Below are 19,225 nucleotides of genomic sequence, written 5' to 3'. Positions count from 1 at the left end.
ACGTTTGTAGAATGTGTCTGACTTGTTTTTTTTTTTTTTTTATTTAACCTTTATTTAACCAGGAAGTCCCATTGAGATACAAGATCTCTTTTGCAAGGGAGACCTGGCCAAGATGACAGCAATAACACCCGAAAACATCAGACAGCAATAAAATGTGCGGTACATCACACAAGAACATAATAAAAGTGCATGTACACAATACACAATACATCACACATAAACATAAAAACACAAAACAGAACAGTCTACATAACAGTAAAAGTGTACGACAGTAAAATACAGGGCAATACAGTAACTCTGCAGTTTTGCAGCTGGGACCCGACTAGAGAAAGCAGCGACACTCTTCCTGTAGGAAGTTATGTAATACAGACCTAAACTCGCAGAGGGAGACCAGGGTATCTAAGTGGATATGGTCCTGTAGCCCATTCCATGCCGAAGGTGCGAAGCTTGAAAAAGCCGTTCTTCCTAATTCAGTGTTTATTCTCGGTTTTTTTAAAAGTAGCCATCTTGTGGACCTGGTATGGTAGCTGCTAGAGGCAAAGCTAATTAGGTTGGAAAGATATAGGGGAAGCTTCCCTATGATGGCCTTATATATAAAAACAAACATGTGGGATTTCCTCCGTACGTACAGAGAGGTCCATCCTACCATTTGGTAAAGCACACAACCAAGTCTGACTTGTTCCTGGCTCTGAGGCTCTGCAGGCAGCTCTGAGGCTCTGCAGGCAGCAGAATTGGTTTCAATGAGGGGAGGGGTTACAGGTAAGGTAGCGTCTGACTATTTTGCGCGTGCAGCATTGGAGGTTATGCCAGCCAAGATGAAGAGGACATCGTTCGGCAGATGGACTGAAGATGAAAGTTGTTGCATGTTAGACAGTTCAGTCAGGCTAGCCATCCCGGCTAAAGACAGGGACAGCTAGTTAGCTTTAGCTACGTTATAATATTGAGTCCTAACGTGTGGTTCAGTCGGGATATAGCCATGATGATGTCGGCTAGTAGCTAGCTTAGCTAAAGGCTAACTAGCGTTAGCTAACCTAGAGACAGCGCATGCAGCATTGTTATGCCAAGATGAAGAGGACGGTCGTTTGGCAGATGAACTTTGTCAACTCCATGCGGTTGTCTCCATCCTCTTGGACGTTTGGTGAGTTTTTAATGCACTCTATTCTATTCCCGCCGTGGATATCTCTCTCTCTCTCTCTCTCTCTCTCTCTCTCTCTCTCTCTCTCTCTCTCTCTCTCTCTCTCTCTCTCGGGAGCCAAACGGGCCGACTAGCTGTTATAGTACTAGTAGCTAACGGTGTGTGGCCTGGTGTCAGCACCTGGTGCGAGGGAGGTGAGCTTGGTGTTTCATTATGAGAATATCTCCATGCTCAAGTCGGCTATAGTCCGTGAGGGACTTGTTGCCGGCACCGCTATGGTAAACACCACTCTGTAGTGGGACGTGTATTGCCTTCTTTTTCCCTTCTCTCTTCGTATGAGAAGAGGAAAACACAGCGGCTGTCTGAAGTGTTGGCCTGTATTGCTTTTCTCACGTTGTACAGTTTTTCAGTGGTAGCCGCATAGCTTGCTTCTGCGTTAGCTAGTGGTTAGCGATAGCCGGGTTGAGCTAACTGTTAGCCAGTTAGCTGTTTAGCTACGACGTTAGCTGCTCGTTTTCGCTAGCCTGGGAACGTTAGCTTGATGCTATCAGTTAGCCTAGAGTTAGCTGTTAGCTTGTGCTACGACCATTGACATTAGCCGTGAGAATAGCGGGCCCTGGCACTCTGACTACGACATCTTTGACAGAAGATGTAGTCGGGCCTGCACCATGACAAGGCTCCGGCCATAGCTTCTTTTTGTCCCGCCAGCGAGAGGCCTTTCGTCAACGTGGAGACCTGTGTTGCGGCCTTTCGCCCTGCGTTCCTTGGTGCAGGTAAGATGTCATGACATTACATGTTTTGTTAATAACGATGTTTTTTTCCAGGCAAAACATATGTTACTTCACAACATTTGGAGATACGACATGTGCTGTGTGTGAATTGTCTTGGTCGTTTGTGTAGCTTGGGTAGCGTTGGCCAAAGCTGTGTGTGGCCTGGTGTCAGTACCTGGCTAGCCTATTTAGCTGATGTCGGCCATTGGCTCCTTGCTTCTTTGTTTTCTCTGGTATAGACCCTCTTCTCTTTGGATTTAAGTGTTGATCTTTGTCCTTTTGGATCTATGTATATTCATGTTGCCTTTGTGAAGTTATCTTTTCCTTCTGTTTTGTTCTTCCATTAAAAGTTGAATATCCTTTAGGGGCTCATCTTTGCTTATCTCTCTCATACATGCTCTCTCTCTAACACACACACACACGACACACAGACATGCTCTCTCTCTCTAACACACAAACACAAACACACATGCTCTCTCTCTCTCTCTCTCTCTCTCTCTCTCTCTCTCTCTCTCTCTCTCTCTCTCTCTCTCTTTCTCTCCCTCTCTCTCTCTCTCTCTCTCTCTCTCTTTCTAACACACACAGTCTGCCTATGGCGGCCTTTCTCGATGGCTAGGCTGTGCTCGCTGAGTCTGTACCTAGTCAAGGATCTTCAGTCACAGTGCTCAGGTATTCTGCCACTGTGTACTCTCTGTTTAGGGCCAAATAGCATTTCAATTTCTTTCCAATGTGTCTCTCTCTCTCTCTCTCTCTCTCTCTCTCTCTCTCTCTCTCTCTCTCTCTCTCTCTCTCTCTCTCTCTGTACACTGTATATTGACTGTAGAACGGGAGCTCTCTCTCGCTCTCTCTCTTGCTATATGTTGACTGTATCATGCCCAGCTCGCGTTTAAATCTCGCACAGGGCCTCGCATTTCTCCCAGGCGGCCCTGCACATACCCTTGTGGGTTGGGTGATTAGCTGGCTGAAACCGTGCAGATCAGAAAACATACTGAAGGCCCTGAAGACTGCTTTACGCAGCATATCCGTGTTCCAGTCCCCAATAAGAATTTTTTCTACACCCTCCACCCCAGCTAAACACCCATCAAGTGTGTCATAGAAGCCACTCTGTTCTGGCGGTTTATAGATTGTGCCTATTAGTACTGGTTTTGCCCTATCGAATGGTTAAGGTCAGTACGGTTGATGAATTTGGTATCTTTGTGTATATACACACAGACGCCACCTCCATATTGATTCCTATTGTTAACAGAATCCGGCTATAGGGCGACAATAATGTGGTCAAGAGGCATGGTTTCCAGTCTTTAGCCTTTAACTGGCTTGGTTTGTTTATTCACATGGTAGGAGCAGTAACACATGAGTCCTCTCTTGTTGAGAGACTGGGGGGGGGGAGAGAAAGAAGGGGGAGGAGACACAGCTACTTATACTTGCCACCTGGTAGTACTCCAGAGTGTCTCCGCCTAGAATGCCCTCTAGTGGACACAGATATATATGCAGGTAGGCAGACACTAGTGTGAACAGTTACATATGCAGTTAGACAGTTACTAACAATCCTACACAGAGCCTCTACCTTCAACACTCCCACTTTTTAGCATACTGGCTGACTTCTTGGAAAAACATTTTTACAAAGGAAATTATATAATCACAAAAACATCAACAGAACATGGCAGTCAATATCTACACACCAAACATGGCCTTTGCAAATCTCTTCAATTTCAATTTGGAGGCAGGTTTCGTCATTGCGTCTGCTACCATGTCGTCCGTGGGACAATACATCAGTGTCATCCTTTCTTCTCTGATGACAGATCTAATGAAATGATATTTTATATCGACATGTTTACATCTCTGCCGACACACAGGGTTTCTAGCAATCGCAATGGTTCCCTGGTTGTCCTCATAAACAACAGTCTTCTTGTATACATAGGTATCCATCCCTTCGAGCAGTTGTTCCAGGTAGATACACTCCTGTATGGTCATAGCTAAAGCCATATATTCGGCTTCACAAGTTGATAAAGCCACGGTGGGCTGTTTCTTTGTTTTCCACGAAACCAATGAGCTGTTTGCGTTGAAACTCACACAATATCCGGTGGTACTCCTTCTATCTGTGGTGTCAGCTGCCCAGTCTGCATCACTGTAGGCTTTAAGCCCTAGGCCCTCGCTGCTCTTTCTGAAACACAGTTGTCTGTCGGCTGTACCTTTAAGATAACGAAAAACATGTTTTACCGTAATCCAGTGCTCCTCTGTGGGATCAGCAAAATGCTGTGACAACTTACTCACTACAAAACATAGGTCAGGGCGAGTGCATGTCGTCAAATAGATGAGGCTACCCACTGCTTCCCTGTACATTTTTACATCTGTCAGTTTCTGAGCATCCTCCTGGTAGTCCAGCTTTTGATCACATGGTGTATCCCTTGTTCTACATTCCTGCATGTCAAAACGTTTCAGAATCTTTTCCACATATCTCTTCTGGGATACTGTTAGACAATTGGCAGACTGCTCAAAATCCATATCTAGAAAGTGTTTTAATAAGGGGAGACACTACAGGTAAATAGGGTAAAAAATTTTAACTAAAAGATATCACAATGAAACTTCCCCAGTTGATTACTTATAGTAAGACAAGACTTTTTTGTATTACAAGTTTTCTGAAATTGTATGTTTAAATATGCAAATGAGGCATTATCTACTTAAATATGCACTAATTTGCATATAATTCCAGGACAGAAATCTGAACATTGGATAAAGCAATTTTCAAAATTATAGTTTCATTTTGTTGACATATTAGAGCCAAAGGTTATTACAGAGGGGATTTTGGATATCTCTTTTTATCACTCCATAAATCAGAAAATACTCCATTCAGTAAATTTTTATGGTAAAATTCCATATTTCGCCATGTTTTTAGGAATAAAATGTGATATAAATCAGGGTATGAATGCGATATCAACAAACCCTTCTGTAAATACCTTCAGAACATAGATATGAATAGAACTGGAAGGTTTGGTGTATGTGAGTGCTACTGAAGTGGAGATTTCTGGCTCAGAGTATGAGGAAAAACTCTTAAAACTCATTTTTGGGAAAACGCCTTCAAAGTTCTGTATTGTAAAATGCCATACTTTTTTTTTAAACAGATATTTACAAACACAATATCTAATCAAACCATTAGTAATAGACAACCTAAACACATGCCTGATAACTGAATAATAATAATAATGATGTTATTGAACTGAACAGAACTACACACAGGCTACAAACAGTGTAGTACAGTGTAGTACCCCCTAATAGGCAAAACATATTTAAATAGATATCACTATGAAACTTTCCCAGTTTGTTATGTACATATAAACTAAGAAAAAATATATTGCAAGTTTTCTGAAATGTATGTTTATATATGCAAATGAGGCACTTCCCCATTAAATAATGGTATTATCAGGAATGGATCAAGACAAATAAACTATCCTCAGTATTTTATGGAAAAAGATCAAACTATTAGCAATATGGATGATGTGGTTAACAACTTTAATACATTTTTTGTAAATATTGGACCAGAATTAGCGGGAAAAATCCCAGATCCAGTGACTCCTGAAGACATAAAAGACAATTACATTGAAAGAAATCCTAGTTCAATGTTTCTGGAAGCGGTAGATGAAAATGAAATTATAGAAACTACTAATAAATGTAAAAACAAGACATCTACAGACAGTAATGAAATAGATATGAAAATAGTAAAAAAATGTCATTAGTGGGATTTCAAAACCACTCACGCACATCTGCAATTTATCATTCAAAACTGGTCGATTTCCGAATAAAATGAAAATAGCAAAAGTCATACCTCTGTTCAAGACTGGAGATAAACACCACTTCACAAATTATAGGCCTGTTTCTCTACTTCCTCAGTTTTCAAAAATATTAGAAAAACTCTTCAACAACAGATTAGATAAATTCATTGATAAACATAATTTACTCACCGATAGCCAGTATGGATTCAGAACACACCGGTCAACATCACTAGCGTTAATAGAACTCATTGAAAAAATCACAAATTCCATAGATCAAAAAAAACATGTAGCTGGAGTATTCATTGACCTAAAAAAAGCATTTGATACTATTAATCATGATATGGGATCAGGGGAGAGATATGGGATCAGGGGGGTAGTATTGGACTGGGTGAGAAGCTATCTAAATAAAAGACAACAATTTGTGACAATGAGAGATTATAAATCTGAATGTTTGGACATTGCTTGTGGTGTCCCCCAGGGGTCAGTGTTGGGTCCAAAACTGTTCATCTTGTACATTAACGAGATATGTAAAGTATCCAATATATTTAAATGTATTTTATTTGCGGATGACACTAATCTTTTTTTTTCTGGTGAGAATGTCCAGCAGCTTTTAGAGGTCATCACATCTGAAATGAAGAAATTGAAGGAATGGTTTGATAGAAACAAATTATCATTGAACTTGAGCTAAACTAAAATTATGTTGTTTGGAAACTGTAGATTGGATACTCAGGTACAAGTTCAAATAAATTATGTGATTATTGAAAGAGTTTATGAAAATAAATTCCTAGGTGTAATAATAGACCATAAAATCTGTTGGAAACCTCACATAAAACATGTCCAATCTAAACTCTCACGAAGCATTTCAGTCATGAGTAAAGTAAAGCACATCCTGGATAGAAAATCACTCTACATTCTCTACTGTTCACTAGTTTTACCATATTTAAATTACTGTGCTGAAGTCTGGGGAAACAATTATAAGTCTACACTACAACCACTTTTTATACTCCAAAAAAGGGCCATAAGGATAGTTCACATTGCAGGTTATCGTGATCACACTAACATATTGTTTCTGGAGTCAAAGACATTGAAGTTAAATGATCTTGTGGAATTTAAAACGGCACAATTAATGTATAAAGCAAAAAGTCATGCACTTCCAAGAAACATTCAAGAATTGTTCTTTGATAGGGAGGGGGGTTATAATCTGAGGGGAGAACACAATTTAAATGTGCTAAACGTACGCACTACCATGAGAAAACACTGCATCTCAATATGTGGAGTGAAACTGTGGAACAGTCTAAATGTGGTGCTAAAGCAATGTCCAAACATGAGACAATTCAAACTGATGTATAAGGAAATTATGTTCACAAGGTACAGGGATGAGGAAGGGACTTGATATTCACGGGTGTTTACATTTTTATTTTGTTTTCTATTTTATTTTATTTTATACATATATAGTTTTTGTTTTTTGTTTTGCATATATATATATATTTTTTTTTCTTTTCTTTTTTATGTTTAAAATAGTACACTCATTTGAGTAGTGGAAAAGGGGTAGGATTAAATAAGTGTATACTTCTTCCTACTCCTTTTCGAACATGCAGATTGAGTTGTTTTTCTTTTTTTTGTTATTGTTTGTTGTATTCATTGCATGTTCGAAATAAAGACTTCAAATCAAATCAAATCAAAAAAATATGTGTACATTTATGGATGCAATAAGGCAAAATGAAGTAAAATAAACAACTAAATGTGTGTTATTGACGTTTTATTGTCACTGGTTTCATAGAAGACATGTTTAGGAAGCAAAATATAACAAAATCTCAAAATCAACAAAAAAAGTATATTTGCCTATTCACCTGCAGTGTCTCGCCTTACACTGGTCAGATTGGCTGTGGGGGAGAATGTTTCACCATAGTCTATCCCCTCCCTCTGACTTAAACCTAGCTTTGTATCGTGGCCTTTAATTCCCTCCTTGATTGAATACACCCATTTTCCTCCCACTGTCTGTCTGCCCTCCAGTAATTTGGTGAGAGTGAAGGTGTGGTTGTCCCAGTGGCGGCCCGTACATTCTTCTCCATGGGGGGCGCTATACCAAACATTTTGCAAACATGTACCACGCCATCAATCTATATATGATCACAGTCAGTCAAATGCAGCCAATATGCCCTACACAATCAGAGAGAGAGTGAGAGTGAGAGAGAGAGAGAGAGAGAGAGAGAGCGAGAGAGAGAGAGAGAGAGAGAGAGAGAGAGAGAGAGAGAGAGAGAGAGAGAGAGAGAGAGAGCAAGCGAGAGAGAGAGCGAGAGAGAGAGAGATATTGAAAATCTACCTTGTTGTTAAGTTGGCAGCAGACAGAAGGGCTTGATAAAGTATATCCACTCCACTGTCCAGACTGTGTTGATGTCCATTGTCCATGCATGTCCACACTGCATCCATATATAGCTTGTTGTTAGCCAACAAGTACTGTGTGAGTGAAGAGCTGTGTCTTTGTCCATTTCCGCGTCGAACAGCCTGCAAACTACCTGGCGTTCCTATCGCCATGCTCTAAGACAAACTCTAACCTTAACCAACTTTGAAAGAGTGCCTAAGCTTAACCGTCGAAAGAACTTGCCGTCACGCTCTAAGACAAATAGCTGCATCACAACACAACAGCTAGTATTGAGTAACTATCTACTGTACTAATCAGAAACTGCCGTCGGTCAATCAGAGAGAGCGTCTCCGCGAAATGCGCCCAAGGAAAAAACTGACGTCGGCCAATCAGAGAGCGTCTCCGAGAAATGCGGCTACGGAAATTTTAGACGCTGCTGCTTAGACCGCTTCAAAACGCGCCCGTGTTCCATCATAATACTATACATATTTCAACGCACAGCGCGTTACGCACTGATTGGCTGCGACGGATACAGCGATGAAACAGTGCACTCAAAGCGCTATTGCCGCCACTGGGTTGTCCTCTAGGGACCTCATCTCCTCGTCCATGGCTCTTTCCCATTTACTTGCTTCAGGGGACATTATGGCCTCTTTAAAGGTCTGCGGGACCCCACTGACTACCCTGTAGCAGTAATCAACAGTGATGGGTGTACTGTCCTCCTCGTCACTCCCTTTCCAAGCATAGTCTGTCAGATACTTTGGGGGTCTGTGTTCCCTCGAGGGATACCTCCCACTGCTTGGGGCACTTGACGTCACCCTCGGGTGCTCCTCGTCATCGCCCTCTGGGGGTTGCTGACTGTCTGTCTGCACGATTGTGCCAAGTACACTGGGCTAATGGGTCTCGGTTTCTACACACCTTACTCTGGAATCCAGCTGTGGCTCCTCTGTCTGTGTCTCGCCCTCACATGTTGTCTTTGTGACAAACTTGATTGAAACTCTCTGTTTGTGAATTCGGTCCCGTTGTCGGACCTCAAACATCTTACTGTACCATAAGGGGCTATGTCCGCCAGGAATGCTTCCGTGGCCTGGAGTGTGTCACTTTTTGCTTTAAGAAAGTAAACAAACACTGCCCCTGTGAACACGCCTGTAAAAGACTGTACATATCTAAAGCCTCCTATGGACTCGTTCCTTACTGGACCGGCAAGGTCTGTGTTAACCAATGCAAGTGGTACTTTTACTTTTCCTGTGGGATTCCTGTTTCTCGATTGAGCAAACTTCCCCTTTATGCACACGACACATTCTTTATCAGGTCTACGCTTTTCGCCTTCAATGTGCATGCCTTCTGTCACCGTTTGCTGTTTCAGTAAATCCTTGTGATTACAATGACCCATAATCTCATGCCATGTCTGAATATTAGGGATGCACCGATATGAAAATTTGCCACCGATACCGATTGTTCAACTAACACAATCGGCCGATACCGATACCGATACCGATATTTGTGGCAAAAAAATATACATTTGTAATTTTTTTTTTATATATATATTTTTTTGTAATTTCTTTTTTTTTTAATGAAATTACTGTATATTTGTATGTGTATGTTTGTATTTGTAGGCCTCTTTACTTACTTAAAAAAAGGAAACATCAAGAAATATGTTTATGGTATTAATTCCACCATGCCATGTAGCACTATCCCTCTCCCAGTATGGTCTGGCGGCCTGCAGCTGGATACTATTGTCTCAACCAGAGCTCTCAACCAATGCAATAGAACAATTTTGATTGACAGTCGATTCGGCTAATTACGTCACACCGCTAGCACCCACCTCCTGCTGTTCTTACCACCTATCGGCAAGCGTTTATTCATTTTCTACTTCCGGGCATGCCGCCATTGATCTGCTTGCGAGAACCACAACAAGCTTACCGTAGCTAATACGTTAGCTCCCCGGCCCCGCCGACCAGCGCTCCAGAGGATGACCAAACGAGGCATAATGATTTTACTGCAACGAATGTTATAATAAAACAAAGCCTTTCTATACATTTGTCTGATTGAAAACTTTATTAACAGATTGCAGAATGGATTGGGTACAACTCTCAGGGCTCTATGAGCAACGGAAGGAACTGAGCTAGTATGAACGAGTAATGCTGGCTACTTGCTATGTTTGGGTAAATACTATGCTGATTGTAACTGAGGGGTTACAAAACCCTGACTGTATTAAAGATTGTGATAGATTAAACCACTGCTAGGTATGTACTTTAATTACTAGCCAGACAGTACATCGAATATAGATGGTGAACACTCATAATAACACGGCATTGACAAAGAAATAGTATTTGAGGGTATTTTATTATTATGCAACATTAGGTTACAGAATGAGAATTAGGGTTGCGCTTGTATGGCGAAGAATATGCATAAAGTCAGTCTGTAGCATAAGTCACTGGGAATAGAATGATTCCTACGATGGGTACTAGGCTGACGCCACCTGGCGTATAATAGCAATTATAGAAGGCAACGCTGGTACCGCCTGGAGACACTGGGTTCCTCTCAGAGTTGTAAGGTCTAGAGGATAGAGGAATGTTCGGATACTCAGTCTGATTCAATGAAGAATAAAGGGACTCCACGTACAGAAGTCAGTCCTTGTACATCCAACGATCAGCAGCAAAAGCAATAACTGTAATCCAAATGCTCGATAGCAAACGATGATAGCTAGCCAGCTTCTGTCCATGAGGCCAGCCCGAGTGTAATCCTCACGAGGTTAAATCCCAAACGATAGTGGAAATCAACGAGGCTCTTCTCCGGGTAACACGTTCCAAATCAATATAATCCAACCAGTAATGGTTCTGCAATCGCCGCCGCTGGTTCTCCTGTGCACATGTCCAACGGTTCTCCGACTAGGCCTCCTCGGGTACTGGCGACGTATTTAGGCCACGCACCCTGGCTAAGGTTCACTAGCTAACACAAACGAACCGTTAGGTAATGCTACACACGAACGAACTGGGTTGCACGATATACAATAAATGAACGACTATTTACTTCACATTAAACTAGGTCGAACTTGACGTTACTGCATTAAACTCTGACACTTTACTTATTCTATTCGCACATGTTCTCAACGCACGGTTGCTCACTTCACTACCCGCTGACTCGGGATGAACTTGATGAACGAACTGCTGCTGTGCGCACCTGCGCCGTATATATACTTAAGTGATTATCTAGTCCCAAACCTCAGTTCTTGTCTGGAATCAATACGCTGTCTCCGGGCATGTTACGACATGCCTGAGCTTGTCTTTGAACCTGACGTTGGGGGCTTGCGGGCTGGCGCCTAGGGCGCTATCCAATAAGGAGAGTGAATATTCCTATGGTTCGAACGCAGGTAAAGGGATATACCGTGTATATATAAATAATATACAATGTATATAAAACAATAAATGTAGATTCTCAGCTTTAATCTGGCCCTTCACAACACTGATGTTAATGAACGTGTAACACTAACTATAACGTTAATGCCACAAAACGAATGTTTGTGTCATTTTAACAGCAGATACTTTCTTAAATGCCATCTTCCCGACAGAGCGCTGTTGACGGGGAGCTCTGATGGGTTCGCTTGGTTGTGTTATTAGCATTGAACAGCTAACCAAAAGCTAGCGTTAACTAACATTAAAGGTTTAGCCATAACGTTACCTTGGCTAAAGTTGGGGCTATTCATAATCCAGCAATAATGGCTGCAGACCTGCAAGCAAAGTACAGCAAGTTGGCAAAGGAGTATTCCAACGTAAATCACATTTTCACCAGTAACGTTAGTCTTTCCATCTCCCGGTAGTTCATGCTAGCTAACCTAGCTCACGTTAGCGTCGTCACTGAGCGACCACCTCGCGTACACAATTTATGACATGTTGCGGACAGCCATATCGGTGACAATGTTTAGCTTTTAGTGCCAAATGATAAGAGTCTGAAGCGGAGTCTCAAAAGAGAATGTTGAATATTTAGTAGTAACTTTGATGCAGTAGCTTGTGTGTGTGTGGGGGACTGGGGGCGGCGTTGTGCAGGACGCGACTGAACTTTTCTTTGCCTTTTGACGCCACACAAATTGATGGATATTTATCGGCTACTGCCATCGGTACATCCAAGCTTATCGGCCGATAGGCCGATTGCAGTCAACAAGGCACTTATCGGCCGATACCGATACCCGACCGATACATTGGTGCACTCCTACTGAATATCGTGGCTGACGGTTACTTTACACATATTATTGTCATTACACTCTGTTTTCAGGTAATACATTCTCTGATACACGTCTATGTCAAATTGTATACCGTTGGGCTCTACAAGAAAATGTTTACCTTCCATGAAGGATACTCTGGCCCCGTTCGCAGCAGCAGCCATTACAGAGAATAGTCCTTGTGGGAACGATGGCACATAGAGAGCGTTCCTTAACGTCACTGTACACCGACGCCCCCCACTGTCCGTGAGGTATACCTGTGCGTCCCCTCTTCCTCTCGCCAACCCGTGGATGCGCCTTCCGTCTGCCAGCTCCATGCTGTGTCCCTCCGGGCGGAAAGTTCTGTCAAAGTTCTTTAACAGACTCCTGTCGTTGATGACGTGGGACGACGCACCTGTGTCCACGATCAGTCCCTTCCTTTTGGCCTGTTGCAGCTGCGTTGGCCTAGTGACGTACGCCGTCTGCGCCGTGGGAATGAAGTCCTCTCGTTTCGCTACTCTCCCGTTGTCGCCTCAATCCGTCTCACGCTGACCATCTTGTCCATGCGCATGTTGCGCGCCCTTGTCGCGTTTCATCATGCACGCTCTGCTTGCGTGCCGCGGCGATCTGCAGGGGCCACACCAGACAGTCCTTGTGCAGTTACTTCTCCGATGACCTTTCTCTCCACATCGCCAGCACGTCTGCTCCATCGTGGTCCTGGTCCTCTCCCTTGGCGTTGTTCGGCTTGTTTAGCGCCCTCTCTCTCGCCTCCGCGGCGGCTGGTTGGGTATCTTCTGAGGCCTCGAAGTTCCTTAACTTAGCCTTGAACTGTCCCAACGTCATGTCCGTTGAACCGTGTGTTACCAGGAGTGTGAATGGTTTGTACAGCTCCGGTAGTCCTCTCATCGCGGAATATCAGCCCCAGGCTGGTGTCGTCAAGCATCGGCGCTACCTCACAGTACGCGCTAGCATTCCGCTGGCCATCCAGGGCTTGCTCTTCCGCTGTCAGTTCTCCGGTGGGGGCCCCCAGGATCGTCTCCTTCAGCCCCGTACCGTGCATGTAGCATAGCATGCGCTCTTCCCAGAGTTCGTAGTTCTCTGCTTTTCCATTGAATGGTGGCCCTTTGTTCCTCCCTCTGGCCGCCACGCGTTCCAAGGAGGGGTTCTCCCCCTCGCCTCCGCTGTGCCCAGCGGGTGCCACGCGCCCCGAGGCGGGGTTCTCCCCCTCACCTCCGTGGTGCTCAGCATGCTCCGTCTTCCCCGGCGCCGCCTCCTCGGGGCTCTTTGTCACTGCCTTCCAGCGACTCCCGGCTGCTGCCTTCTTGACTCTCCTGTGGGTCTTCTTGGCTTTCATCCTCGTTAATGGTATGCTTAGCTTTTGCTCTTGTTGGCCTAGCGACTAGCCACGCGGTGCTCCCAGTGCTATCCTAGCCTATAACTTCAGCTAAGCTTGCTACAGTACCTCCACTATTTCGCCCCGGCGTTATCTGGGCCCATAACCTGTTAACAGAATCCGGCTATAGGGCGACAATAATGTGGTCAAGAGGCATGGTTTCCAGTCTTTAGCCTTTAACTGGCTTGGTTTGTTTACTCACATGGTAGGAGCAGTAACACATGAGTCCTCTCTTGTTGAGAGACTGGGGGGGGAGAGAAAGAAGGGGGAGGAGACACAGCTACTTATACTCGCCACCTGGTAGTACTCCAGAGTGTCTCCACCTAGAACGCCCTCTAGTGGACACAGATATATATGCAGGTAGGCAGACACTAGTGGGAACAGTTACATATGCAGTTAGACAGTTACTAACAATCCTACACAGAGCCTCTACCTTCAACACCTATCCCTCCTGACTATTGAGTAGTTTTCAATTTCAATCTCTGGATCCTGTACAGATGAGTCTAGCTTTGTTTCTGTGAAACACAATATGTTTGCCTTCCCGTTTAAAAACAATTGTCTGAAATCAGCCAGTTTAGGTCTCAGGCTGTTTGTATTTATGTGAAATATATGAAACCATTTGTGTTGGTAATCTGATTGATGTCGTCAAGCTGGAAGTATTGCTGTTCCTTTGTGTCCTGTCCTGTGGTGGGGGGAGGGGGGGCGTTGTTGGTGTTTGTGCCGTGAGTGGGGAGGGGGTGATCCTTTGTCCTCTGCTAGCGTCTGTATTCCTTGGTGTGAAAGTCCGCGGTGTGGGGGGGGGGGGGGGGGGGGCAGGGGCGTAACTATGGGGGGGGGGACCGGGGACATGTCCCCGGCATGTTTTCAGAATGCAGTTAGTGTCCCCTGCACGATAATAAACGGTGACACGACGTGATAGGAAAACGGCTGCTTGGCCATCTCTGAGCCATTGTCATGCAAGGTCAAGTAGCCAGGAGAGCACTCGGCGCTAAGTACCACAGCTGTCTTTGCATATCAACAACAGCCCAGTATTCAGGCGTGCTCAAATAGGCTACATACTGTAACACCCCTCCCCAGTTTGGTGTGAAACTGTGATAAATAGTGCGATTGCGATCTCCTCTCTCTCTCTCTCTCTCTCTCTCTCTCTCTCTCTCTCTCTCTCTCTCTCTCTCTCTCATACACACAACGTAGTATGCACGTTCCGAGACTCGCGCGGCATTATGACTTGTCATAAGTGAATTATATAGAAACAACTCACCAAAATTGACATGCACAACTGATTTTAAAAAAAATCTACGAAAAGGGGGGGGAACCCCCCCTTCACCCCCCCTACCCCCGCGACCATACAACTACGTAGCACCCCTCTGCCACTGACCATGCCCCCAAATGTGTCCCCCCCACCACTAACAACAGAGTTACGCCCTTGGGGGGGGGGGGACTGGTTGTTGCTTACAGATGCGTCTGGAGGTCCTCCATTGTGGGGAAGGGGGGGTGGGTCTGCCCTTTGTCCTTGACCGGGTAGCCCAGCTAGCCTGGCGGGGCTAGCTGAGCTAACCGGCAAGTCCTTGATGTAAAATACTTCCCGCACCGACCCTGGCTCCATGGTTGTAAACTCCGGCTCTCTCTCTCTCTCGCCTCTGCCTCTCGTCTCATCTGCAGGGGCTTCGGTGAGGGGATGTCGCCGCTTGCTGGTCGGCTGGTGCAACTGCTGGCTGTGGCGCAACCGCTGGCTGTGGTGCAGTTGTTGGCTGTGGTGGTAGCTGCGTGGATGTTGTTGTCGTTGTTGTTGTTGTTCTCGACGGGACAGGAGCAAATATAATAGAAATATTGATTTCCGGCGGTTAGGTGGCCGAGCGGAGATTGCGTTCGTCACCAACCCCGGAGCTGTGAGCTGGATTCGCCTGTTCGAATCCAGCTCACAGCTCCGGGGTTGTCACCAGCTTGGCTGGCCATCTGCACTAATACAATTGGCTGTATTAGAGGGTGGGAGAAGCTGGCGGGGTGGGTCCGGGTCGTTGTAAACAGCGACTCCTACAGTTCGGTCGGGGCGCCTGCTAAGCGCGGATAGGACTTGAGGGGGATAGTGTGATCCTCCCACACGCTACGCCCTCTCGATGAGAATCCGCGCTGCCAGGTGAAAAGAAGCGGTGATTGGCTGGACGTGTGTCGGAGGAAGCACGTGGTAGCCTCCACTCTCCCAGATGATCTGACTGTGGGGGGTAAGTGCGCAGCGACCAGGAAGGGACTGGGAATTGGCATACGACTAACATTGGGATGGGAGAAAATCGGAGGAAAATGGAGGGGGAAAAAGACCAATAAAAAAAAATATATATATATATTGATTTCCTATCAAACTTGCCTGTCGGGGGTAGTTTCTTTCGGTCCGGGTTTGATGTTAACACTATGTGAACCGCTGCTACTCCATTCGCTGGCTGCTTGTGCTCTGAGCCTTTTAGCAGGTAAAAGTCACAATGAGACTGTTTATTTGCGCATTCTTTACTTTCCATTTCTGTCTGGAGTTGATTCATTGGTGAGTCAATGTACAAGTCCATAATCCACAGGAGGGAAAGTAAAAAATGCGCAAAATACCTTGTTGGTTTGTAGCATCGTTTGTTTGGCCGGGAGCTCTTTGAAATGCTTCCGTCCATGTCGAATGCCGTGTCTAAGGAATGGTACCAAAGCACCTCAAAGGCACTAAAAACAAGATTACAAACATCACAAAACAAACTGGTCAGACTACTGGTTGACCTTACTCCTAAAACCCACCTCACCCCTGCCCATTTTGACAACCTAGGATGGCTTAGAGTAGACGACAGAGTACAGCAACTTGCAATGGGCCTGGTCTACAAGATACACTACACCACGAAGGTACCCATGTGTGAGGGCTGGTCCAGTACTGCGCGCTTCTCAGCGCCAGTTACCATCACGCACCTGAGATGAGTTTCCAATCAGCTCGGAGGGAGCACTCTTATACTGGGTTTGCTGATCATTTCTGTGTCTGGTCGTTTTGTCACCACGTACTCTACTGCTGTTCCCTCGTGTTCCTCCAGTGCGTCCTTGGAGGTTGTTGCTGTGTTCTCTCTCTACCTCCATGGACCCGTGCCTCATTTTCCCACTTCGACCTTGCTTCTGGTGAGTCTGTGTGTTTCCTCAAACACTGAAGAATTGTAGATTGTTTTGTTACTGGACTCTGCCTGTGTGTTTCCTCAAACACTGAAGAATTGTTGATTGTTTTGTTACTGGACTCTGCCTGTGTGTTTCCTCAAACACTGAAGAATTGTTGATTGTTTTGTTACTGGACTCTGCCTGTTATTTTCTACGTTTTGGAACTAATGACATTCTCCGTTTCTATTTTCCCCGCGAGTGGGATAACACGAAGCTGCAGAGCCGCAGAGTCAACTCTGCCAAGGGCAGTGCTGCAGAGCCACAGAGTCAACTCTGCTTATGGCAGTGCTGCAGAGCCGCAGAGCCCAACTTGGCTAGAGGACATTCCCCTCAAGAGGATTAACATTGTGGTTGCACATTTTCTGTTTTGTGAAAATAAATACGCCCTTCGGTTTTGGCTAACTCTGAACTACCTGTCTGTGTCGTGCTGTTGGGGTTGTTTACAAACCATAACATTACGACCCGACCATGTCGACCCCAGCCGACACAGACAGTGTTAGAGCAGCCTTGGCAGGTCAGATCCAGCTGACCAACGCCCACACCCACCAGCTAGTGGCACCAGCCACTCCAGACTTCTCTGGACATACTAACCACCCAGCAGACTGCGCAGGGTAATCAGCAGGCAGATGTTCTACACCAGCTGCAGACTCTCAGTGCAGCATTTAACACCCTGCTTTTAAACCCACCATTGGCAGGAGTCCCAGCCGGACCACCTCCCGCCGCCGCAGCCGACCCTACACCTCCCAACCCCGCTCCCCGGGAGCCCCATCTCTCCAGCCCGCGACTGTTTGACGGTAACTTCGAGGACTGTGCCACGTTCATCATGGAGTGGGAGTTAGTTTTCATTCATCAACCCAGCAGATTCACGACGGAGCCAGCCCAGGTGGCTTACATGACTAACCTGCTCACAGGCCGAGCAGCACAGTGGGTTACTGCTTCCTGGTCCATGAGGGCTAACTTCTGTTTTTCCTACCCAGATTTTGTGGCAGTGCTCCGAAGGGTTTTCCACCACCCAGCTTGTGGCCAGGATCCTGGAGCCCGGTTGAGCACCTTCCAGCAGGGCAGTGGCAGTGTCATCGACTACGCGCTGGAGTTCAGACTGGCTGCAAACGAGAGTGGTTGGAACGACCGGGCGCTTCGTCTCACTTTTCTGAAGGGTCTCAACGAGGCTGTGAGAGACCAGCTCACCACCCGGGAGGAGCCCGATTCGCTCGAGGCCCTAATCAGCCTCGCCATCCGCATCAACGGACGCCTCCGGGAGAGAAGGCGCGAGCAAGCCAGACTAGGACCCCCAACCGTCCCCCAGATCTCCCGCACTCGTGACTGGACTGCTGCTCGTCCTGCCTCCTCCGCGACTGGTAGCCCCTTCACCTCCCGGCTTGTGACCAGGGAGGAACCCATGCAGCTGGGACGCACACACCTTAGCCCAGCCGAACGGGAGTCCCGGCTCAGGTCCGGCCTTTGCCTCTACTGCGGCCTTGTGGGACGCCGTGTCTCAAATTGTCCTACCCGGCCAAAAGGACTAGGCTTGCTGGGACCCCGGGAGATCCCGGTGAGCCGTTTTTCCTGTTCCCACACCCCTGCACCACCTAACGAGCGTCACCCTGGCCTGGGCGGACCAGCAGGCAACGGTGGGTGCACTCGTTGACTCGGGGGCTGATGAGAGCTTCCTGGATTTTGAGTTTGCCACCCAGGCTAACATTCCGCTTGAGAACCTAGAGAGGCCCTTGGAGGTCTTCGCGTTGGATCAGCACCGCCTGGCCGACATCACTCAACGCACCTGTCCTGTCCTCCTCACCATTGCTGGAAATCACGTTGAGAGACTCCAGTTCTTTATTACCAGGTCCCCTTCAGTCCCAGTAGTTCTGGGTCGTCCCTGGCTTGCACTGCATGAGCCCCACATCGCCTGGTCCTCCGGCACCATCATGGGGTGGAGCTCCTCCTGTCATGCCCAGTGTCTTCAGGCTGCGTCCAGTCCGTCACCCCGGAGTTCCCCTAGTGTGCCGCCCCCAGACCTCTCTACTATCCCCCCTGATTACCACGATCTCTGGGAGGTTTTCAGCAAGTCCCGGGCTCAGGCCCTTCCTCCTCATCGGCCTTACGACTGTGCAATCGACCTCCGCTCTGGGGCTCCCCTTCCCGGCAGCCGCCTTTACAGTCTGACCATCCCAGAGAAGGCAGCGATGGAGGAGTACATCTCCGAGTCCTTGACAACAGGCCTCATTCGGCCCTCGTCCTCCCCGGTGGCGGCCGGCTTCTTTTTTGTTAAGAAGAAGGACGGAGGTCTCCGGCCCTGCATTGACTATCGCCAACTCAACGAGATCACCATCAAGAACAAGTATCCTCTTCCTCTCATGAACTCCACCTTTAAGCCCCTCACCCAGGCTACCGTCTTCACTAAACTGGATCTCCGGAGTGCCTACCATCTGGTCCGGATC

Source organism: Notolepis coatsorum (genome assembly GCF_963971535.1).
Source record: "Notolepis coatsorum genome assembly, chromosome: 8".
NCBI classification, from domain to species: Eukaryota; Metazoa; Chordata; class Actinopteri; order Aulopiformes; family Paralepididae; genus Notolepis; species Notolepis coatsorum.
Note: the sequence above shows the minus strand (reverse complement) of the source record.